This window comes from Cupressus sempervirens, chromosome 4 (genome assembly GCF_028749045.1).
Source record: "Cupressus sempervirens isolate cs-2001-9-10 chromosome 4, ASM2874904v1, whole genome shotgun sequence".
NCBI lineage: Eukaryota > Viridiplantae > Streptophyta > Pinopsida > Cupressales > Cupressaceae > Cupressus > Cupressus sempervirens.
In genome coordinates, this window is record NC_143121.1 from 180,762,419 (window position 1) to 180,788,606 (window position 26,188).

At 35.1% G+C, this 26,188-nt stretch overlaps 2 pseudogenes; both read right to left on the bottom strand.

Annotated features, from left to right (window-relative positions):
- Nucleotides 1–8,107: 8,107 nt before the first annotated feature.
- On the bottom strand, nt 8,108–9,330 carry LOC149560563 (peroxidase 5-like; annotated as a pseudogene).
- A 9,237-nt stretch (nt 9,331–18,567) lies between these two features.
- LOC149560564 (peroxidase 5-like) lies at nt 18,568–19,923 on the bottom strand (annotated as a pseudogene).
- Nucleotides 19,924–26,188: the final 6,265 nt, after the last annotated feature.

The following is a 26,188-nucleotide window of genomic DNA, read 5'->3' on the forward strand; positions in this document are numbered from 1 at the left end:
ACATGATATTTTCATTATCTTCTAGGTTAGAAACTTCATTTTCTTTTACTAGTTCATTACCATTTCTATGCACATGCCATGGTTTGTATTTTGTTGCATAACTTTCCCAAGTTTGTATAATTTGGTCATTTGCTATACCTATATCTATTTGAATGTTTTGGAATGGTTTGTATAGTATTAACTCAATTCAATAAAAGGATTCATAATTCTTTTCTTCCTTGGGATGGATGGCTATGCACCATGGAACAACATACGCAATAGCTTTGGTGGGACAATGTCTCCATTGAATTTTTTTTTGGCTAATCTTGAATGTCTATTTTTGAGTTACTTCAATAAGTGAATTATTCTCCAAATGTATAGGGCATGAGATGTAAGCTTAAATTTTTTTTGGGTATGGTGGTTCTCTCAGGGGTGCAATTGGTACACGTTGGAGGTTTTTGGGTTGACAGTTAAAGAAACAAATGTCCTACACCAATATCATGGTCCATTAGATTTTCCATAAGAATTCTTTCAAAAGCAATAGGGGCTAATTTTTCAAAGTTTAGTTTGGTTGAGATGTGATTCAATATGGAATGAGAGAGATGCATCTCTTTTATAGAGATGAGAAAGAATTTGCATGTATAACTCTAATTTTTATAAATGCCACCATTCATAATAAGTGTGTGCAAAGTATCCAAATCATTTTAACGAGGATATATATATATATTTTTAATAACTTTTAAAGAAATATAAAAACTACTTGTCCTCACAAATGGAGAAGAGGAAAAGAAAATGATATGTCCACCTACTTGAATAGAGGGGAAAAAAAGTTATAGGGACCCTTGGAATATCCAAAATTAAACATATCCAAGGAAAGATTACTAACACCCCTTTTAATCCTTACTTTGGTAGTTTACATCAAGGAATTGTAACCCCAAATTTTTACAATGATTATCAAAAGTTAATGTAGCAGGTTCTTGTTGATTTCAACTCAAATACTCAAGTAACCTTCTAAGATATAAGGCCTCTTTAGATATGTTAGTACAACCTTTATATTCAAATTTATTTGCAAAAAGAGAAATATAATATTCTTTTTCCTTTTCCCAATATATTTCACTTGAACCAACAAATAAGTAATAACGACAAGTGGATTTTGTTCAAAAGTAAAGTTCACCAAGATAATTGAGGGGGCGAAGCGGGTGGGGGGAAGTGAATCATTTATGTACTTCAAATTACTCTCAATATCTTTATTAATTATGAAACATGTCAAATGTAGATGCAATAACCATAGAAATACAACCATGCATAATATCACCAGATATGTTAACTAGGGAAGCCCTTGACTAGAGGAAAAAATCGATGACGATGATGCACCCAAGATGGTGTACTAATATAAAAGTTCCTTGTGAAAGGATAGATTTTGTTAGGAGTCAATGAAATATAATCAGTATATATGAGTCCCTCTTAGGAGACTTTAAATTAGTAGTAAGAGACTCTGACCCTATTAGGAGTTGTAAGGAGGATAATTGAACTTAGCATCAAAATATCATCACAAATAGTCTTCACTAGATAATCTTCTGAAATAGCATACCCAAGTTTTATGAACAGCCTAAACAATAACTCATTTTTCACAGTTCCTTTGAAACTCATAGTACATCAATCCACATTGTTCTATTCTCTAATCAAATTATATTTTCATTCAAGTTCACACAATGATCTCACTAATCATATCCACACTCTACCACAAGGAAATGACCTTTCCTTTATACCAAGTCCTAAAACAAGTATTGATTTGACCTTGAAGCTTTCCTAATTTACAATGATACTATAGGAATTCATTCAGATATTACATTATATTTTATATTACAATTATACTCTTTCCATATTGATTTTTACAATAGTTAGCTCAGAGGAAATAACATGTTGAGTAATCTTCATAAGTCAACTTATACTACATATCCAATTTCACCTTCAGGAACATATCATCTTCATCATATCTTTGACCATCCTTCAAATTTACTCAACCAAATTCCATCTTAGTCAAAAATTTATTTATTTTTACAAGTACTTGCTTCCGAATTTTTTTTCTAAAAGCTATCTTTAGAAAAAATTGCATACCTTTGCCAAAATTACAAATGTCTTTTTTATGAACATAGACACAATATCATAATAAACTCTTGAAGCTACCTACAAGTGCACGTAACATAACTTGTTGACCATTGATTGCACAAAACTAGTCTTCCTCTATAACTCTAGAAATATTCACAAAATAAGATGTGTGTTGACATCAATGACAAATACAGTCATGAATGAAACAAATAAGCTTGAATCATGTCCCCAATATTGCTATGATACTCCCTCACAAAAATACCATCAACATTTATGCTTACAAATTTCCCATCATTGATATCTCCATCTAGATTTGAATCTACAAATCCTTGTAAAGTAATATAAGAATTTTCAACGTAAAATTATACTAAATTAATTATTTCTTTGATATATCATAATATTATTTAGCAATTTTGAAGTGTGAGTGTGTTTGTTGAGGTTTGGACATAAACCTTGACACTAAACCAACACTCATGCAATATTGGTTCTATCAAGAGTAAGATAATTCAAACTTCCTACAAGTTGCCTATACAAAGTATCATAAAAAAAGGGAGAGTTTATAAGCATATTTTCTTAGAGAAAGAAATATACCATTAGGTGTTTGCCAAATTTGCATGCCTAATAAGTAATGTAAAATGCCTAAATTAGTCATTTGAAAATTTTGATTAAGTTGAAACTTAATATTATAAATTAAAGCATTTGAAGTTGAAGTGAGGATCAAATCATCTATATATAAAATAATAATAACAATATCATCTTGAGTATGTTTTATGTATAATTTAGGATCATTTTCTACTTCTATAAAATCCTTGAGAAAGAAAAAAGGAATTTATATTTGAATACCATTCTCTAGGTGATTGTTTGAGACCATAAATTATTTTTATTTTTATTTTTTAATTTGCAAACTAAATGTTCACTACCCTTTTTTCAAAAAACTTGGTGGTTGAGCCATATATCTTCATGTTAGTCTCCATTTAAGAAATCACCCTTAACATCCATTTGATGAATAGGAAAAACAATTTAGAAGCTAAAACCAAAACAAGTTTGATGCTCAGAATCTTTCATATTATCTATTCTCAATCATTCTCTTGCACATTACTTCTTGTTTCCATGCATACACCTCTCTATCCTTTCTCTTAATCTGGATGTATGATCTAGGTTTAGATCATCACTAATTGAATAGTTCCATAAATATTTTTCTAGATGATTCCATGTTTTGCCTCTTTATCTTGATTGTTGAACACACAACCTAGGGATATATGATCCATGTAATGTAAATGTTCAATAACAACCTCTGTAAGTATTAGATGTTCTTTCCAAGTCATCCTAATAATCGCTTAGCCTCAAATTTTATTTCATTCCTAACTTTTATGTTAACTATGCATTGCTTGGTCTTTACTATCTCCTGATGCTCATCATTGTTGTTTCTTGTTCTATATTGCTCTTCTGATGCTCATTGGGTATTATGCTAGACACATGCTATATAACTCAGCACTTGTATGCTTGATACTTTCTTAGTAGTTGATGAGCTCAACTTATATAGGAAATACTCTATGACCATAACCTTACTTAGCTCCTATAGATCTTGGTACATACTTTGCTTATGTACATGACTCGGCCTATATAGAGTAGCTCAGTCATAGTGATGATCATTTGACTCCGCCTTCTAAATGACTATATGGTTGAAACTAATAGACAACAATGGTTAGAGATACTAACAATTTCCACCTCAATACATATTTTTTCACATGGTTCTTTGGGATACCAAGTGAAGGATTTAATTTCTTCAAGGAGAGGAAGATCATTGACAATATTCCCTAAGGATGATGAAGAAAGAGAGGCATTGGTTACAATGGCTCATCATTTTTTAAATAAGTAAATCAAGCCCATTTGGAGGCATGTTCTTAATCATGTTAGGGATTATTTTACATAGGATGGTAGGAATCAGAGACCTATTAATTTTACTTTGATTTCCTTAATCACTTTTGGAATGACAACAAAATTTACTTTCCTTTCTACATTCTAAACTCTTTGAATATGAGTGAAGTTAAAAAGAAAAAGAAACGATCCTTATCAATTCTCTATGTTGAAAAACATTAAGAAGTTACTAAGGGTAATAAGAAGGACCCTAATGATAATGGAATTGATACATGTGATGAAGAAGAGCTTCCCTCTGTTAAATCATAATTATATAGGATTCTGGATGACCAGTGGGAAAATAAGTTGGATGGCATGGAAACAAATGATGACCACACCCCCCCACCCCACCACTACCCCTCCCTTAAAAATTAAGATAATAAGATTGCACATTCCCCTGTCAAGTATCATAAGGGCATTGCTTCCCTTTCACTTGCAAAGAAATCAAATAAAGGTAAAGACATCCAAGGGAATAAGGCATAGCAGACTGATATCAACAAGGATATTTCTCCTACTAGGATTTTGGACTATCCTATCTCTAATTTTGAGGACATACACTAAGGATGTGATAAGAATGATTTTGTGAATCACGAGCGTAATACAACCTCTTCTTCCTTGCAATTTCTTAGAAAAGCCAAGGACAAAGTTGAGTTATCAATGGGTATTGACAATGAAATTCACTCTCTCAAAAATAAAGTGAAGAGCATGGTAGTGACATTATGGACCAAGTTAAGGATTTTAAGGATAGGACTAATAAGATCCTTGAGGATAGTGATGAAAGAATCCACTCTTCCATCCTGGAACTGGTGAATGAAGAAGGGAAAGTGAACAAAGAAGGTATTGAGCTCAGGGTTGATCTAAACAACAAAGGTAAAGATTCATAGACTACATAGGGACTCGACAAAATGACAAGGGGTAGGCTCAACAAGAACAATGTTAGCATCTCTAGAGCCTCGAAAAATATTGAAGACGAACATGATGCGATGTTGATTTAGGCTGCTAAAGATCTTAAGAAGCCTATCTAAGTTGGGGCTATTTTTTCTTTTTCCCTTATGGTTAGCAGATTTTACATTACGCTAGCATAATGTTACTTTTGATGTTTATCATTTATCTTATCTATACTTTATGAAAAAGAGTTTCAAATCCCCTCAAATCCTACTTTTACTTTAATCTAAAAAAATCAATAACTTTTTTGAAAAAGATTTATTAGTTTAACAAAAAAATTAGGAAAGGTTGAATGAAATTGGCAAATATGATATAGAACACTAATATTGAAAAACAATTTAACATTTTTCATGTCACGATATATCCCAAAAATCAAATTCTTAAATGTTAATTAATCGGCACAATACATCACCGCATTAAACTCACTCTTAGACATAAGAAATACATTGTAATTTTCATACTACGCTACTCCATTTAAAAATTCGTTGGTTTACATCTCATTGCCAAAAATAAACCAGCGAGCATATTGTAAAAAGTGAACCAGATACAAAGATTGTTAATAGTGAACCAGAAACAAAGCCCAGGCACAAAATAAAGGGTGTTGTGAAAGCATAGCTATAGAGAAGAATCAAAGAATTATCTCTCGATGTACTCTGAAATTCCTCGGTTCATTCAATTGCTGGCTTTGTAGATAGAACTTAAATCAAGATCAAATATCTAGCTTCCGATCTTTGCATAAATCTTATATTAAATCCTTTTCTCGGCAAAACTTTAATTACGATCGAAGCTTCAACTTCTGATCAAAATTGCCCGGCCGCCAAAGCTTGTTTATTAAAAAAAAATTGATAATTGACTTGTTTAGCAAAGTGAAGGCTGAGGGGTATTTATTATATCTGCAAGAACTAATAAAAAATATTATGAATTATCAATGACTCGAATTACTGAAATATCAAAAAGTAACAAACCAACCAAGCAACACCGACCATTTGATCATTCTTCTCTTCATTTATATGCATATCATTGAAATTTAAAATTATCAATTGCATTCAATATCCAACTAAGGGATGTATAAGACATGCTTATCTTTAGCTTGAACTATAATTGAAATTCATTGTTGAAAGTGTTTTTAGAACAACACATTAATGTCTCACCATTGTAAATTGAGAAGCAGTTCAAAAGTCTGATACAACCAATCAACTAATAGTAAAATAAGTCGAGAGGTATCTAATTTCAAAAGAATTAATATAAATTTAGTAAATATTGTATTCAAATGAACACAAAAATTTCATCAATAAACTATTGTATTTATTTTTATATATACTATGCTTTGATATTAATACATAGAAGTTTTATTAGACTGGAAAATTCAACAAATCAAATTTAGACAATGATTTATTTCACCATGTAGAAATTTTTAAAAAGTCATATTCCATAAAAATCATATCAATAAAAAAATGCATATTTTATTGAAAAAATCAAATTAAGAAAAAAATCATAGCAATAAAAATGATTCAAGACTCTTGATCTGCCTCATTTTCCTTTCTATAATTTTCATGATTTTAATTATATTTAGTCTATTTCTATTTTGTTTTTTGACATGTAAATGAATGTCAATTTTTTTTCAAAATGGAAAATGTTTACATTGAAGATTGTTGTCATTGTAGATAGCCTCTTGGCTTAATACTAGTCATTGCAAAATAAGAAATCAAGCAATCACCAATCATCTCACAATATTCTATCAATGCTCTATTTTAGGTAGAATTGAAACTTTTATTGCATTCTTAAAATGAATTGCATGGTAGTTTGAACAAATGATCATTTAATGAATTCGGAACTTATAATCTACAAAGAAAACTTAGAACTAATAAATAGAAATATACTAAGAATATGGGATTCATAAGAGTCATACTTTATTTTTATAAATCAAAAATACTATCAAAGCTATATTCTTCCACGAAGATCATGATTTTTGAACCATTAACCATATTCTAGTCTACATTTCTCATGTATTTTCTCAGAACCCATTTTACAATAAATAAAGGCAACAGTTTCAATACTGAGAACACTATCAATATATACCTAAGGACGATTGAAAATGGCTTAAACATTACACATTAAGGCTTGACTCCTAGATGAAATGTGTTATATAGTCAAAATTGACTTATTTTATCCAAGCTTATATTTATACCAACATTTACTAACTAATCCATAGTAAAATTATATCAATTGATCATCTTCTCTTATTTTTCTTTACATTTTTTTTTGGCTTTATTAATTTTTTGTTGGTTCATGAATGATTCATTGTGTCCTAATATTGGAAATTTGTGAGCCACAGCAAAAATATTTGTCCATATGTACTGGTGACTTTATCAAGTGAATGGTTATGGTGCAGTGGGCACGGCTATCCTCCAAGAAAATTCTACATTGACCAATTTTTTAAAAATCGAAAATAGCATGGATTTTTCTGAAAATTTCAGCATTTAATCTTCATGATCTGGGTAGTTTGTAGTCTAAAACAACAAAAAAATTACAAAAAAATCATTGTGTTTTCATGAATACGAAAAAAAATGGGTTTGACTTTGTTTTGTCTTTAGTGCATTTTTCTTGGAGATCAGCCTGTCCCTGGTACAATAGGATCATGTGTTGGTTGAGGCTTTAAAATGATCACTTTTTGACTCTTCCATACATAGGGCTCGTACATCATTAATATCCAAAAGTTAAAACTTGACTTTAAAGAGTTAAACATAATACTCATACAGCATAGAAAAAAGTTAGTCAGAAATATCTTATACCCACTAAAAGAAAATCCCCAGTAGCTATACATATATGAGTTAAAGAACTTAATACTAAGGTTCCAACTTCTGAATATTCCAGAGATCATCTAACCAAATGATTAAAAAAAAACCATTTTCAAAGTGATTCAAAATGACTAAATGAAACCCTTGAACTGAGATTTAAAAACAAAAATAGTTCTTATGTTTAAACCTTAATGCTATCTTATTTGTAGTACATCTATTTTCAACGATAAGCATACTGCGCTCTTTTCTATTTATGTTTAATACAAATTATATCTACTCTATATTTTTATTCTCAATTATTATATTGACCATGGCCACGAGTGACAGTTTAGCTCTTTTAAGGGCGGTGGAGAACATGGCTAGTTTGGAGCGTGGCACTGTTTCCTTATCTCCCCCTGCTTACCTGTCAGCACATCAATTGCGCCCATCTTCACCATTGCCTTCCCAAAGTTTTTATTCCAAACTTTCGGGTGCTTGGTGTTAAACTTCACCTGTCTGGAGGTACCTTCATTTGACATCAACGTTTGATCAGATTTAAACAGCCCCCGCTTCTCTTGCAAATCGACGTAGTATTTCACGTCCAAATTATTGGAAGTGAGTGGATCCAGTTGAACACGGACATCTGCTGGATTTGGAGGGCACTGGGCCTTCAGCTTGTCAGCATAGTGAGAATCCATTGATGGATCTTGACCACCTCTGCCGCTGAAGTTGTACAGACGATCTCCGCTGAATGCAGCACAGCGAGAAACCCCAATTGAATGTGCACCTACAAGAACAATCATACAACATATAGTCTACAGTCGATTTAATCAATTCATCAAAAGTATATAGTAGGGAATATGCTGGTGTACCTGAGAAGTGACCGTCTCCTCCTGCGACAACTTCTTTGAAGCAAAATGTTGTGTCAACTGATTAACATCAAATGAGGAGGGAGGAAGATTAGTCGCGACCTCTGATAGCCGAGATATACGTCCGTCTCTTCGTCCGCCTTTAACCGCCCAACTAAACCCACCAACCCGAATATCCATTCACTGTAATATATAGTAAGCTATTATTGCTCTATTATTAACTCTATACAAACTTTTCTTTTATCATTTTAAATAGTTCATACTGGGTAAGCACTATCCCTTGCAGCGTATGCTAGTACGTCGGCACATGAAACGACGCTGGGACATTTGGCTTCCACTTTGGCCTTGGCTTCACCAATTATTTCGAAGCCCCTCAGAACTGGGTTGTTGACCGGGTGGTCCTTCTCCGCTCTGTTGCCTTTTGTGGAATCAATCAGAATTGATCCATCGCAACCCTGCAGTTCATCATCCATCATGTTTTCAAATTAGGGTCGGAAATTAAGATGAGAACATCTCAGAGTACTTACTCTCACAAAGCAATCATGGAAATGCATCATTATGAGACCAGCTGCCATGCCAGGATTCGCTTTAACACCCCTGACAACAGACTCTCTGATGATCTCCTCCACCTGAGGGCACGTTTGGCTATAATACCAAACTTTCAAACCATTCCCTTTTGCTGTAGTAGATAAAAATAGCATGGCAAAAGGAATAACCAGTAAAATGGGTTCCATTTCAGCTCAGAGTGGTTGGAAATCTATTAGAAGAGAATAGTTAGTTTAAACTGAAACTCTTTTGGTTATATGAGGAGAGATGGGTGTGGTATTTAACACCACTATCTCTGCGGATTATAGGGACAAGAAAATGTGACCAATCTTTGTTATGTTATAAAATTTCCAACGCGGTATGATGATAGCCTTCTATTTCCAGGAACTCGGCAACAATCATAACGAGGCACTAAAAGGATTTATTAATTATGGATTTTAAAGAACTTATACATCAAAACAATCATATCGGGACAATCAAATGATGTATGTATTATCGATTCACTATGCGCCAGCAGATTTTTTTAAAGGAGACTAGTGCACACTGAAAGATTTAAACAAAGAAATTAAATGTCGCAATAAGAAGAAATACACAACACCGGATTTATCCTGGTTCACCACAATAGTGGCCATGACTGTCAAATTTGATCGCTGCATCGCTGCCCATGACTGTCATAGCAGCCCCTATTTCAGTAGGCTTCTCAAGGAGATAAAGATTGCCAACTTTGTTTCCCTTGGCAATTATTCTCAAACCCTTGGTAACTTTCCAAGTATCCGGATATAAGAAGGGATAATATCCTTGGGCAAAGAGCTGACTGACCGAAATCAGATTTCGCTTTAATTTGGGAACATGGTGAACATCTTTAAACAACCATTTCCCTTCATCTTCCAATTGTAACAAAAAATTTTGAACCTCCTAAAGAGCTTACCTCAACCGGACCAAAGACATCCGAGTGTACAAGTTCCAATGGTTTCTCCTTGAGATAATGCTCAAAAGGGATAAAAAACCAGGCTCTGATACCAATTGTAGGGCCCATTTTCTATTGCACCAAAAGCCATGACTGTTAGTGAACATGGAACACCACATAATTAACCACCTGTGGGCAGGGGAGCGCGTCACATCACCCAACAATCTCCCCCTGGTATGCGCGTCGAGGGGGAGATTGTTGGGTGATGCGACGCACTCCCCTGCCCACAGGTGGTTAATTATGTGGTGTTCCATGTTCACTAACAGTCATGGCTTTTGGTGCAATGGCAAATGGGCCCTACAATTGGTATCAGAGCCTGGTTTTGGCTTGGTCATGGGTTCAAATCTCCCTGGTGCCTTCCCGACCCGCGTAAGCACCTGGTATGCGCGTCAAGGGGGAGATTGTTGGGTGATGCGATGCGCTCCCCTGCCAACAGGTGGTTAATTATGTGGTGTTCCATGTTCACTAATAGTCATGGCTTTTGGTGCAACGACAAATGGGCCCTACACACACTTTGTGATTTGCTTCCATCGATAAGGTTGGTCAATAATGGTTATCACCATTGTTATTTGAACAGATCTTAGAATCAATGACTTTTTTATTCTGTGGTGGACAAGTTTTCTTTATAGTGCAAGCTTCTAGCCCTACTTTGAGGAAATGGAATTTCTTAGAACATTACAACTTTTTATTCTAGAATAAAGAATGCACATAAGCAGAAGATTTAATTTGAAGGTAGCCTCCTAAAAGCTTCATTCTGCCACTAAGAGCATAGTCCCAGAGATCTTGATTTGTAAATGAATAAATAATCTTTTTTAATCTCTTTGACGTAGAAGTTAGAAATAATTTCGCTTCTGGACAAAAGTTCATTCGTGAACTGTGTTTTAAGATTGCGACGAAAACTATCCTAAATTAAGAAATTTTGTTTCTTGACACCATCTAGATAGTGTTATGTTTTTTTTTTTATAAATGAAATAACTACACACTATTTTTTAATAGATGTTCATATTGCATTGACTAGTATGTCATTGATGTAAAATAAAAATAGAAAATTGGAGGTGAGTTATCATCGAGCATTGACTAGTCCTATGGTTGGAGGAAAATGGTTTCTTCATGCAAGAGCATTGTGGCTCATGGTGAGTTATGTGGGTAAGCATTTGGAAGGGGTGTTACAGTGGGTGCATATCAAGGTTACTTGGTGGATTAGATTTGCATTGGGGTAAGGTATCACAAGGGCCATGGCACTGTACTATTGAAATTTTTATATGGACTTCCAAGGTGGTGCTTAGGGTGAGTCAAGCCATGAGATGGATTTGTGTTAAGTCTCTAAAGATTTAGTTTTTGTGGCATGACTCAAAGAAGTGGGTCGTGATTGATAATAAAAGGAGATGACTTGTGGTGCATGATTGAAATGGGAAAAGTTATTCATAGGTGATGCTATGGTGACATATATGGGTTTGAAATAGACTACAATGTCTATGGATTGGGTGGATCATGCAATTACGGGATAGTATTAAAGTAGGTATACATTACAAAGCACTCTAATGAGTAAGATTATGTATCTTCTTGATGGTTGGTTTGGGTGCAATGGATGTATGAGTAATAGGGTATTCACTAATGGGGCATGTAGACTAGGACATGGTGTTAAGGAAATTGAGGCTCAATGGCTGAATTTAGTATTTGGCTAAGGAAGTTAGTAGTTTTATATGGAAAAAGTTGGTGCATCAAGGTTCATGTTGAGTTGGGTCATATTAAGTTAGAGGTTCAACATAAGCTGAATAAGACTAGAGCTTATAGCTCAAGGATATATGAATTTTGAAGAAAAGTAGTGCCATAGAGGTTTGACATGCATTTCTATTTCACGAGGGATTAATACATTGTTTAGGTAGAATAGGCACATTTGAGTTAGATTTGAGGATAACAAGAAAGTAGTGAGGTAGTCTGAAGGGTTTGGAGGTGTATTAATGGACAAATGTTGGGTGCATTCTAATTTGAGATGTTGAGGATGAGTTAGATTCTATGGTGGCATGCTAGAGGGTCATTAAATGGTCAATGAAAGAGGTGCAATTAGAGTCATGGTGATGATGCTGAATATTATGACTTGTGCACTTGTTTGGTACAAATTAGTGTAGGATTACACTTAGTAGATGATATGAGGAAGGTTTTTGCAAGTACTAGGGGGGAAACAAGGTTTTGGAAGTGAATTAGTAGATGAGTTTGGGCAGTCATCTTTTGTTGTAATATTGAACACAAGTTGGGTGCAGGGCATGCCGAATGATTCCTTAGAAGGAAGCTAGAGTTGTACAATAGTAAGTGAAGGAGGGAGAAGGTCGGTTCTGTAAAATTTGGAAATCTTTGTTGGGGCTTGTATATTTCAGATGTGAAGAGTATGTTTGTTAGTGGATGTTAGGAATGGTTCTTGGGAAATTGAAAGTGGAAGATAGAATCGGGTGTTCTCATGAGAAGACACTAGATGGATGAGTAGAGTCAAAATCTCTTCGGATGTAGTTTCTGGAGTGTTATTAAGTACAACCATCTCATTGAAGTTAGATGTGGAGTGGATCAATATTAAATATGTGACATCATCGCATATTTTATGGTAATAGAAAGGGTGCAAAGGAGTATAATGGTATTGATGATTGTCATTCTTTAGTACACAAGAGAATCTATAGTTCCCTTCAACATGACAAGTTTTGTGTAATCACCTAAAATTTGTCTCATCCACTTTAAGTGCCCTTTTCAATATTTTAAATTTCTATACTAGACTACATCTTACACTTAGTCAATTTTGCATAAGTTGATTTACAAATTTTTCCTTGGTCAAATAATCAAATAACTATTTATTTGATTTTACCTTATTGTATGACTCCCTCATCCTAAGTCTTTGTTTAACTAGAATAACATGCCCCCTTTTAATTAAACAAAAATCCTCTATTGTCTTATTTATTTACATGAAAAGGAACTTGAAATTTTGAAAATAAAAAGAAAAATACTTATGTCTACGCATTCAATGCACACTTTCTAAGGTGAATAGAATCTCTTTTACCTCTTAATATCCTCCAATCATTCTTTTGCCTCTTAAACAAGACCATTTATTTTGTCTCTTGAGAATATTATAGACAAAGTCAAAATGAGAATATTTCTCTACCCTTGATTTTACCTCTTAATCTCCAACTATCCAAATCTCTTTAATAGGAGGTTCTCTCCTCTCTCTCTCATATAATCTTAGGAACTCAATCTATTGTTATTCTATCACATTTCTTCTGGATATTTTCTTGCATCGTGGTGGCATTGACATTTTAGAAGCTTTGATCTCACATCTTACTTCCATGGCTGATCATCTTGATTTTTGCTAATGTGATATTTTTACTTTGACATTTGATTTCTTGAGCACTAGTTGAGATATTGTGTTCTCAGTTGGATTAGCTTTTTCATTTACTTTCTTGAATCTAGTTTAATTACTATGGCATAATAATCTTTATCCATGTACCCTAGATTTTCTTAGCTTTCTTTATCATGCATCTCTTTCATGTTCATCCTAGTTTACTTTGCATTACATCTAAATTTGAATCTCTCATTTTATGGTACAAATTACAAGATTCTCTTATCCTAGGTTCATTTGAGAACCATTATCACATCATTTGGATTCTCGGATGTTATGGATAGAGAGTTATAAGATGTCATTCAAGGCTCCAGTCCCCTTGGATATCTTGGATTTAAGATTTTATAGAAGTGTGCCTACTTTCTATCACACATTTTTTCATTCCCACTATAGAGAAACTCATTAATTTTTCTTACTATTTTGGTTTCTAAGGATAACTCTTGTGCAAGTTGAGTTGAAGGGAAAAAAAAAGCCTAGGTTTTTGAAAGCTTTGATTATAGCCTTTTGAAAGCTCTATTCTGCCACTAAGAGCACAATCCCTAAAATACCAATGTGTAAATGAATGACGAGTAATTTTGTATCTATTGATGTGGAGTGTATGTGTTAAAATTTGTAAACATGACATAGGAATTAGAAGTAGACATATTTCAATTGTGTTCTTTCAAAAAAAAATCAGTTTTTAAAGAGAAATTTTCATCTATTATTTATAAGATTTTATTTATTGAACCAAGTTTTAAGATCATGATGAAAATTATACTAAATAAAGAAATAATAAAATAATTTTACTTCTTAACACCATCTAGATTGTGTTAGTTTAAAAAAAAATAGTGTGCTATTTTTTAATAGATGTTTCACACCGTATTGACCAATTTGTCACTAAGATAAAATAAAAATTAGAAAATAGATTATTTTTAAAGAATATTTTAGAAGTGTTGAAGTGTTTCCATCAATGCCAAAGGGGGAGATTAATAGACACAATCGATGCCAATGTATGAAAAAAATTGTCATGGTTACACAAGTGATGTTGATGAGGAATAAGGTTAGATAACTAAGTTATGAATTCTATGTAGAAGAGTTAGATAATTTTTTTCATTGATGTTAAGATGATTAACAATATTGATTTGCAAAAGTTGTGAAACATATAAAAGATGTGGTAAATAATATAGATAAATATATGGTAACAATAGAAGATGAAATAAAGAAGTGATCTAAAGTGCCTGAACTTAATTGGGAAACTAAGGAATTGGTTTCTTGCAACATAATAATGGTTTGATTGTTTAACATCATTTGATAAAGTGTGGAGATAATCCACAAGTAAGTTATTTTGGCTAGTGAGAATGAAATAAAGTTTCAAATTGAAATTTTAATGAATCAATGACTTGCACTGAGCTAGAAATGGTGGTCTAAAAAAGAAAAGGAAGAAATGTTAAGTAGTTTAAATCATTTGAGAAAAGTGTTATAGATCAACACATGATACCAAGTACAAACAATTACCAAGCTAGCATAGTTTCAACTGAGAATGATGTTAACCAATTGATGGAACTATTTGGTGCAGCAAGAATGGATTTTGGTAAAGAAAAATACTTTATGAAAGATCGATCCAAATATATGGGTATGCGCAAGATCATGGTGTACCAAAAAGTGGCGATCTAGAAAATATGCAGTTCTAAAATGCCTCAAAGCATTTCAAAATCTATTCAAACTTTTTTCCCACTCATGCTAATACCAAACAAAAATATTCATACCTTTATAAGGCCTAGTATTTCTTTGGATACCAACCCTACAGGGTCATGTTTTTGGCCTACTCTTGTGGGTTTTCTACTTCAAACATGTGTTCGATGACTTTTTTTCACGAAAACTTGACAAAATGAAAAAGGTTTCTTAATAATGTTCTTACTTTTCCATAAATTTAACATTTGTCAAATTACGAGTTCGGTAAGTAATTATTATTCATTTTCTAATGGATTTATGCATAAAGTGTTGACTGATGCATTGATTGAAAAATAAATATAACTTATAAATGGTATAATTTTTTTAAATCCAAGAGATGTGTCACATTATGTACTTCTTCTACTATAAGGAAAACAAAATAAAAATTGAATTTGGTATATTTTTGAATTAGTTAAGGTAGTAAGGCTCAAGATTTTTTTATTCCAAAAATACTGTAGGAGAAAATTCATAATTTATTATTTCTTTAGAATACAAATACCTAAAAATATGTACCACATTCAAGCATGAGTCTACTTTTTAAATCTAGAATATTATTAAAAAATATTATCATTTGATTTTGATTAAGGTGGTTAGACATACACCTACTTCTTATTTTTATCTTGAAATTTTTGTTCTATTGCATTAAAATTAAAAAATTTGACCAATCAATTTTTTCTTTCTTTAGATAAGGCCTAGCAGTTCATAAACTAAATTTGAGTTCCTAGATATTTTTTCTAACAACTTTTCAAATGATTGAATGTTCATAGCAAGTTTAAAGTTGCACGTCAAGTTGAAATAACACTAATTTGTTGATTTTTGATTGCCAATTAAGGGTATAGTTTGGTTGACCATGATCTTGCACATACCCATATGACATAGAGTAGAGATTTGGACTAATCTAGAAGATTCTATGATCACGAAAAAGTGAGTTACCAAGATCGAGAGATTAAATTGGCAAGGTAAAAAAAAAGTGGTGTAGATTTAAAAATTGTTTTTAGATCCATGAAATTTTCAAGGTCCAAGGTGAAGTTACAACTCACATGATTTGTAAACCATTATACCTATCAATAGATTCAATGTATCTAAGTTGGTAATCAATTATGTGAATGAGAGGAATTGATGAAAACTCTAATGAGTCTAATTTAGAGGAAATACTTTTTATATATGAGGAGTGAGAAAAAAGGTTAAAGGTGGTGGTCAAGTTGTTAAATGAGTTCATAGCTAGAAAGTCCATGATGGCATACCAAGTATATCTAAAGTACAAAGGAAAGTATATTAATGGATTTAATTTGTTCACCAATCAGCAAGGAAAAAAATTGAGCAAAATGGAGACCTGAACAAGAAAAGATAGTTTGATATTTATTAGATCACTTCACTACTACATTCTAAGCATTGCAATAGAAAATATCTTAATCAAGTGAATTTAATTATCCTATTTGTAAAATCTTTATAATGTTACATTCTATTGAATGTTATAAGGCCTTTATATAGGTCACTTAGTAAAGGGTGAGAAGGTCTAGATGATCTTTGGTGTAAAACCCCTAACAACATCACATCTAGAAAATGTGTATGCAACCTTTAGTACGGTTGGCTCTGAATCGAGCTCACTTCGAAAGAGTGAATTAGTTTTGGTTGATAAGTCCCAAATTGGTGTTTAGTCAAATTGTGTTTCCACCTTCAAAATATTGGTCTTAATGTGTTTTATTAATGTTTTTCATGTTTACATGTGAAAACTATTGAGAACTCTGAATTACCATTATGGTCCATTTGAATAGTTTAATCTGTATACTGAGCGAATTCACTAACAAGTTTTAAGTTGTTAAAATTATTGATAATTGTTAAAAGGACCTAAATTAAAAATACATAAATTTCCTTGGATTTTTTTTAGATATATACTTAAATATTTATCGCTGTCAAGCCAAAAGTTGCTAAGGTAGCCATTCTAACTACTACTTAGGCTACTTATTACACTAATATATTATTAATATATTTTAAGATGTATAATAAGAGTGTGATTTTATTATTCTCAAGATTCAAGGAGCTTGGAGGGTTGGTTGTATGGTTGTTGAGCTAGGTAGATTTATATGTAAAACTTCTTCCATTTTACTAATGCCAATTTTATGACTCTATGATCTACGTTTATCATCAATCTATTTATACTTACGAGCCTGTTATGATTGGTACACTATCTTGTGGAAGAAAAATTAATAAAAAGAAAAAAACTAATTTTTGTTATATGAACTATATCAATGTTGACTTTATTTCAACTTTAAAATTTAAATATACTAGATATAAGTCATTCCCATATAGGTAGATGTTATTAGGTTTGAGTTATAATTAATCAAAATGAGTTGCATCTCAACATGTGGTATCACATGCTAGGCTAGGAATCTCAAGAATCATTAATGTTTCTTGAGGGGGCATTGGAAATACGAGACAACCTTACCAATGATACATTGGCCAAGAAGGGCTTCTAGCTTGGTTGTAGACCACTTCAGCTGAAAAAGAAAAGTCCTAGGTTTGAGTCCTTGAAAGTGCAAATGCACTTTACTTCAAATATAGATTTCCAAAATAATTTTAAACATAAGTATTTGTAAATAATTATGTAAAATCTTAGATTAATTTTCTATATTGATAATATTATAATGAATTTAAATAGGAAAGAATGCCAAATTCTCAAATTATCTTTAAGTAAGAGAGTGAACATTACGTGTATTTTATTTTATTAATAGAGAATTGTTTATTGCTTACCATAGAATTGTCTGAAGAACTTTACGAGGGATTGTTTTTACATCAACTTTATGTGAGCGATAAAATGATAGGTGTATGAAATCAAGTGGTTTTTTATTTTATAAATGATGCTAGTTTCTTTTGCAACTTTATAGATACATCATCTCATAAATGTAGTAATATGAAGCTGAAAATTTATACTACTAAAGTAACTTACTTCTTTTATAAGAAGAATTGAAATAACTCATTATAGCAAGATTTAAAAAACTTGTAAATTTCTTGTTTAAATGAACCAAAATGATAGAAAGAGAAATGACTAATTCATTAATGAAACAAAATACTTTTCTTCTTACATCACTTATTATCTTATCAATAAAAAATAATACATTTTTCAAAACCTCACTAAAATCAAATTTGAATAAATTATTTCATTTTGATGGTTACCATATTGAGTTTATTACTTTCAACAATATTGTATAGGAGCTAAATCATGTTCCTCAAATTCGCACATGGTTTCCATATTCACTTCTTGATACTCGTACAAGCTTTAAGTGGAAGTTAAAAACAAGTTCCTAATTAACAATGATAATCCTAAAGTTCTAATAATAAGTGACTTTTTTATAATAGAGGAACAATTCTCTAGTTTGGCACGTGGCATTGCTTTCTTATCTCCCCTTGTGGCCCAATCAACACATCAATTGATCCCATCTTTACCATGGCTCTCCCAAAGTTTTTCCTCCAAATGGCTGGATACTTGGAATAAACCGTCACAAGTCTTGATGTAGAATCTGTTGACATCAACTTTTGATCAGAACTTAACAGTCCACGCCTTTGTATCAGATCGACGTAGTATTTTACGTCCAAATTATTGGGGGTGAGAGGATCGAATGGAACCGTTACGTTGGGTAGATTTGAAGGGGGGCATTTTGCCTTGAGCTGAAGAGCGTAGTTGGAGTCCATGGAAGGATCTTGACCACCTGTCCCGCTGAAGTTGTACAGACGATCTCCAGTAAATGCAGCACAGTGAGAACCCCCAATTGAATGTGCCCCTGCATTAATGTAAACATCGTTTATATTATAAGACACCTATTTTATGAAAACTCTAGGAATTGTACCAACCTGAAAGAGTAACCATGTCTTCTTGCGACAAATGTTTTTGAGCAAAGAGTTGTGTCAGCTGCTCTACATCGAACGAGTGAAGTGGAAGATTTCGAGGAATATCCGATGCTCGAGATATTCTGCCATCTCTTCTTCCTCCTTCAACAGCCCACATTAACCCACCAACCTAAATATGGCAGTTGTGTGGTTAGCAAAATATTATTCTAAGTTTCACTCTCACCTACTAATATTTAACTTAACACAAATTAAAAATTATTAAATAACTCAAATCTTTATAAAATTATTACTTGATGTGCGCTATCTCTTGCAGCAAACGCCACAACATCAGCACAAGAAACCACCCCTCGGCATTTGTCTTCTATTATAGACTTTGCTGCATCAATTATGTCGTAGCCAGAAAGGCTTGGATTGTTTACAGGGGAGTCTTTCTCTGGAACATTGCCTGTCATAGAGTTGATGAGGATCGATCCATCACAACCCTTCAATAACAATAATACATGTTTATCTGATGATTTTAACATCACACATTAAGATTTGATTTCTAATAAAGATGTTTATCAAATGATTTAAACATCATGCATTAAGATTTCATTCATAGCCTAAGACTAAAGTAATAGCCAGAAATAGATGAGAAAGCTAACTGATTGCAGAATTGAGAATACATACTCTTACAAAGCAATCGTGAAAGTGCAACCTTATGAGAGGAGCTGCCAAATCAGGATTAGCTCTAACAGCTGTGCCCACCACATCACTTACAATAGCCTCTGCCTCAGGGCATGTACGACGGTAGTATCACACCTTTAACCCGGCGCAATCAACCATAGTGCCCGTAAATAACAGCAGGATAACTGGAATGGCAGCAAGAATTATATTCATTTTGACGAACGTGAATATTAGTCTGACATTTAAATGCGAAGAGAAGATAACAGATAAAACAGGGGCGCTTGCGTTTTTTCTCCTTAGGAATGGAGAAACGATATTGACATTTGAAATTCCAGGAACCGGTATTTAAATAGACATTCCATCACCTACGTCTAATTTGGTCAATAGGAATCTATGGATTTCAAAATTGAGCAAACTGTTCACCTCAACTAATATAATCCTATCTTTTATTATTGAAAATATCAAAAGTAGTCGAGATGGCATTCGATTTAATGATAAAATACGATCTAGTAACTGGAGCACCTTGAATGAGAGCGTCGGCGGCCCAAGTATTTATCAACGTCCTTCCGACATCCCCCATGGGTTTTAGTATACATATTGTTAATTTGTTAACATAATCCGGACACGTCCAGATAAATTTAAAGTTATTCTTTAAAAATCCATCAGTTCAATTTTCACTAAATATAATTATTTTTTTATATGTGACTGACTAACGCGCTTTACTCGACTTGTCGGTTCGTTTCCACTTGATTGCATTATATACTCTCTGGAATGCACTCGTGGAGTGATCGTGCACCGATTGCCATCTAAAAAGTATTAAATACGATACTCAAAAATATTTAGCTAAGTTACTCTGTATTAAGATATTTATGATTAAAACAGTTTGCCAATTGAACAGTTATTTAAATAAAGATATTTATCACATAACTTACGTATATTTTTTCAAAGCTAACCATGCTAGTTAAGTTTGTATGTAGATTATTATATATTATGATTGAACATTAGTAGTGTAGTACATTTAAGAAAAGGATATAATACATGTGTTCCATATGATCTTCGCTCGACTTATAAAGAGTGATCATAAAATATTGTGTTTACATTTTACACTTTTGGGATCTTCTTTCACTTTTTTTTGAGGATAAGTTTCGGTAGAGTTTTTTGCGTTTAACTAGTCATAAATACAATTAAATCAATCCATTTAATGATATTTGGGACCTACCAATCTTTGATAAATGAATAATGAGCTAGTCATGGAGACATATTAGAAGCCCTACTAAAAGATGGCAACATCAAATACATCCCTTGTCCAGCTTGAATATCTTAAGTCAAGCATTGAAATTTGCACCACTTTTGTAATTCAAACACTCAGTGTATCACTTATTTTACTTTTCAACTCCAAGACATCCATTAAGCACAACGAAATATTTGAAAACTTTTGAACTTTTTTTTTGATGAATAGTCCTTTTTAATTAATAAAATTTACTAAGATTACAATTCACAAAAAAGGGCCGGGGGATACAGGATCACCCCACGAATGAGTTCAATCGGCCAAAGCCGGAGCAAACAACATGGCCGCAGCCAGCAACTATAAACTATTCATCAAAAAAATAATAATAATAACAATCCTCATGCTGCCAAGGCAGTACCAGCAGAGGGAGGAGGATCATCTTTATCTGGAAATCCCCATGCATCAGTGGGATTGTAAGGTAGACTAGGAATAGTCTAGCCGTCAGCAGCATCTGCAGGATCTGGGGTAGTTGCAGTCTCCGCATCCTTCTTGTCTGGCTGCGGAGGAGAAATTGCGAAGGCCAGCCGAGGAAACTTGCCAGGGTGCGCCCGTCCAGGGGGAGGAGCCAGAGACCAGCCAGAAGCCCGCCTAGGGGGGGGAGCCGGGGACCAACCAGCACCACCAGGTGGTGGGGAAGTGGAGCGACGCCTCCAACCGCCATGACCACTGCTGGGAGAGTGATGGTGGGGACCCTGGGAGCGCGGTGTGTGCGAATGGCGGCCAGAGGACTGGCGTCTGGAACGGCGACCGCGGGATGAGGAAGCATCAGCTGAGGCCTCCGGAGGCACTCTGGCAACGGTACAAGGAACATTGCCCTAGTGGTTTAATAATTCTTGTAAGTGGGCAACCTCCAGTGCAACTTTATTAGCCTGCACCTGTATCTGCATAATGACATTGCTAGAAATGCATGCCTTAGTGTACATTGCAATGTTAACATCCAAAAAACTGTGAGTGAATAAAACTGCATTCCTATCTTTCCATAGAGAAAACAAAATTTCCATCTTGAAGGTATGCCAAATCTGGCAAAACTTTCGAGGAAATCTGGGGGAATCACCCAGAAGGATCATGTGCCATGAAAAAGGTTCGGGCCTGAAAGGCTTGAAAAAATCATGGATCTAGTGCCAATAATTCTAAGCACGTTTGCAAAACCAAAAAATATGCAAAAAGGACTCAGTCAGGAACCCCAATGTGCTTGAGCCGAGGCCCCAGGGGAAGACCTTGGAAAGCAAGGCACCAAGCAAAGTGAGCAATCTTAGGTTCTGTAATGGCACTCCAAATGGTGTCGAACCGTTTTCTCCATTGAGAAAGTGAAGAATGCAAATGCCACCATTGATTAAGCGTGTCTACCATCGGAAGGTGGGGAAAAAGCCATCTATATCCCATATTGGGCTTATAATTGGTAAATGGAGTGGCAGGAAACCACTTCCAATCATACCACCAAGGTCGAACAGACTGAATCCCCACTTTATGAAGTAAGTGCACAGGGATGGAAGACAACATAAGCTCATAAGTCTGACGATCGGCACGAACAAGACGGTATTGAACTTGCATATCCTTCTAAGACATGAAATTCATCATGACTCTTGAAAAGATATCCTTAGTAGTGTGAATGCCTCGTTTATAGAAACGCAGAGCACTGGCACCTTGAGTCTTGGCAAGAGGAATACCCTGGTAGGCAAACAAGGGAGACCACCAAATGTTCTGCTGATTTAAGGACAACCCATTGCGGAACTCATTACCAGCCCAATGAAGCCAAGGATTAACAGCTTCCTAGGCTTTCCAGATGCTCTTTATAACAAAGGAGCCCTGTATGACCACTGGTTCTCGCATAGTGAGAAGATTCTGAAAACCAATTCCCTTCCAGGCTGGTCTGTTAGCAGGCAATCCTGAAGAGACGCAATGTCTGACAAGAATTTTCCAAGCTTCATCTCTAGAAATAGCTCTAATAATCCATTTAGCACAGAGGGAAAGGCCCTGCTTCCGAGTGGAAAGCAGGCCGAGACCCCCAGATTCCCTCGGGAGACAACAAAAATCCCAAGCAACTTTGTGAAAACCATGATGGTCAGAACCAGAGGCCCAAAGAAAATCTCTGAGAAAACGTTCTAATTTGAGGTATGAAGCTTTGGAGGGAGCCCAACAAGAAGAATAAAACACATGGGTGGCAGCCAAAATCTTAGAAAAAATCTGAAATTTACCAGCAAGAGAAAGCAGCTTAGTGATCTAATAATCAAACTTTTTGGTAATCTTTGTAAGCACAGCATTCCAAAGTTCCATAGGGGAAGCTTGGAAAGCAAAGGGAATGCCAAGAAAGCGAAAAATTTCTCCATGAGTAACCCATTTCCATTGGAATTAGCTGAGCCAAGGTGGAGCTAGCAAAAAAGACAGTCGGTAACAAAGCGTTGTATGCCATTGGATGGCAGATCCAGAGGCTTGACAAAAAGTGTTAAGACAATCTAATGCATTTTTGATGTTTTCTTCATCCTCAAGAAGAGTGAGAAAAGAATCATCAGCAAAATGACCATTGACTAACTGGGAGGAAGAATCAGGCAAGGAAATGCCACGGACCAGCCCAGAAGACATAGAATGAGCAAGTAAATAACCAAAGCCTTTGGCAGCAAGGACATAAAGCGCAGGAGCTAACGAACAACCTTGTCTGATGGAACGAAAAAGTCCAAAAGCTTCATATTATGAATTATTGATGGTGATGCAAGCATTAGCATCACCAAAGAGCATCTCCACGGATTGAAGGAAATTGGGACCAAAACCCAGAGCCTAAAGCATAGCCAAAATGAAAGGCCATTCAATACGATCATAGGCTTTAGCAAAATATATGTTTAAAAAGATAGCCTGTTGCTTGGACTTACGGGCCCATTCCATACCTTCCCAGACAACAATGATGTTGTCAAGAATATACCTGGATTTGGTGAAGCCAATTTTTTCAGGTTGCACAATTAGAGGAAGCATATGGCAGATTTTGAGAGAGAGTGCCTTAGCAATGATCTTATAAGACACATTGAGGAGGGTGATGGGCCTCCAGTTGCAGATGTCCTCAAGATCACTAGCTTTAGGTATGAACTTAATATTGCCTTTATTTATGACCATTCCTAAGCTTTTAGAATGGTATGCTTCAAGATAGACTTTGTGCAGATCAGGACCAATTTGCTCCCAAAGATGTTTGTAAAATTCACAGGGAAATCCATCACACCTAGGGGATTTGTCATCCGCCATGGAGTAAGCTGCCTCTTTAAGGTCTCGGAGGGAGAGAAGTTGCTCACAGAAAGCGCATTGCTCAACCGCGAGGCGGTTTGGAGTAACAAAAATACACTTTCTAAGAGCCTCCTCCTGAGCAACCGAATGGCCCTACGAAGCAAAAACGTTCTCATAGTGAAAAACAAACACTTGCAGGATGTCTGGCAGATTGGAAAGAACCTCAGTTCCCTATTTTATCTTTTTAATCCCAATATTGGTATGACGGGCTTGAAGAGCCTGAAAGAACTCCTTCGAGGCTTTGTTGCCAACCTCCAACCAGTGGAGACGGGCTTTGATTTGAGCTCCTTGAGTAGCATAGTTATCAGCAATTTGCTTTTCATGGCGAAGCTTGGCAAGCTGAAGTTGCAGATCCACATCAAAAGGGTTGAAGGTGAGTGCTTCAGAGGCTTTTTTGAGGGCAAGGGTGTTGGCTTCATAAGAACATTTTCTGAAAATTGCCAGCTGACGCCCGTAGATGCACAAAAAATGAGTCGTTCTGGTAATGGCATCATTCCACCATTGAATCCAACCTCGATGGAGATGTGGACGTGGTTCCAAATTCCAGACACGTTGTATGTGGGAGATAGTGGAGGCATGCAATAGCACAGACATGTTGAGGACAAATTGAGACTTAACCACTTTGGGGATAGCTGTTTGCCAAGAAATGCCAAAATAAATGGGATAGTGGTCTGACAACGTCACATCTGTCAGAGGAATGACAAGTAGATCACGATCTTCAGAAAAATAAAAAAAATATTGTGCCGAGATCATAGCATGATCAAGATGTTTCAATATGTGATCAGGACCTGCTCAAAAATTGGACCAAGTGTGCCAAGCCCCATTATCATGACGACGACTAGTATTGGGATCAAAGAGGCCCAATTTATGATGCATGTGAAACCAGGCTTGTCTTTCCCCAGCTGTCCAATGGAAAGGTAGAATGCCATCTTTGTCAGAGGCCACTTCAACCATATTGAAGTCCCCACACAGGACCCAAGTAGCAGGCGGCAGGTTATTAGCAAGCCAAACCCACATTTGCACCCTTTCCACAGCATCATTGGAGGCATAAACATTAATGACTCCAAAAGTATGATTGTTGATGGAAAGAAAAAGCTAAATAATATGGTGTGTGGGGTCAGAACCGTGCGAAATAGTAGCAGAATGAAGGCGAGGTGACAGGAGAGTAACTACACCACCTCGGCCAGCTTCATGCTGAGAAGAAAACATGATGCTATCCTGCCAAATGACTCGGCATGCAGCCGAAAGCATGAAACCAGAAATCTTAACTTCTTGCAGGCAAAGAAAATCTAAATTCCCAAGTCTATGACAGGTATCTCGGACATAGAATTTTTTGGCGAAGTCTGTAAGACCTCAAACATTCTAGGAGAGGAAGTTCATGAAAACTCTTCCATATCATCCTCGTCCTCAAGAGAGGAGTAACTATTCTACAAAAAGGTAGAAATCGGGTGAAAGTCAAACAGGAAATCCTCTGGACTTACAGCCTTCCGTTTGACCCCTGATATCATCGCACCTCTAGGAGGATTGTGAGAACGCCTTGTTTTTGGTGGTACTATGGAAGAGACTGCAAGAGGAGAATGAGCCCCAGCCAAGGACGAGGTCCTGGCAGCTGCCTTAATCCCCTGCGAGCTAGCAGGGTTTGAAACTTGCGAAATTGAAATCAGCGCAACAGAAGCCACTGGCGTCTCCATGCTAGCAGGCGTAAATATTTTGATGGAAGCAGGAGGATTCATGGTTACGGCCACATAGGATGGCTTGGGGGCCAAAGGATTCAAGGCAGGCTTGCCTTTGCACCCAACAGTAACCCATTCTTCTTTTTTTCCTTCGACTTGCTTGATAGGCATCACTTTAGGTTGGGGTTTGACCCTAGGCGTGGTCAAAGGGCAGTCCCTGATCTTGTGTTCCACAGACTAACACCTATAA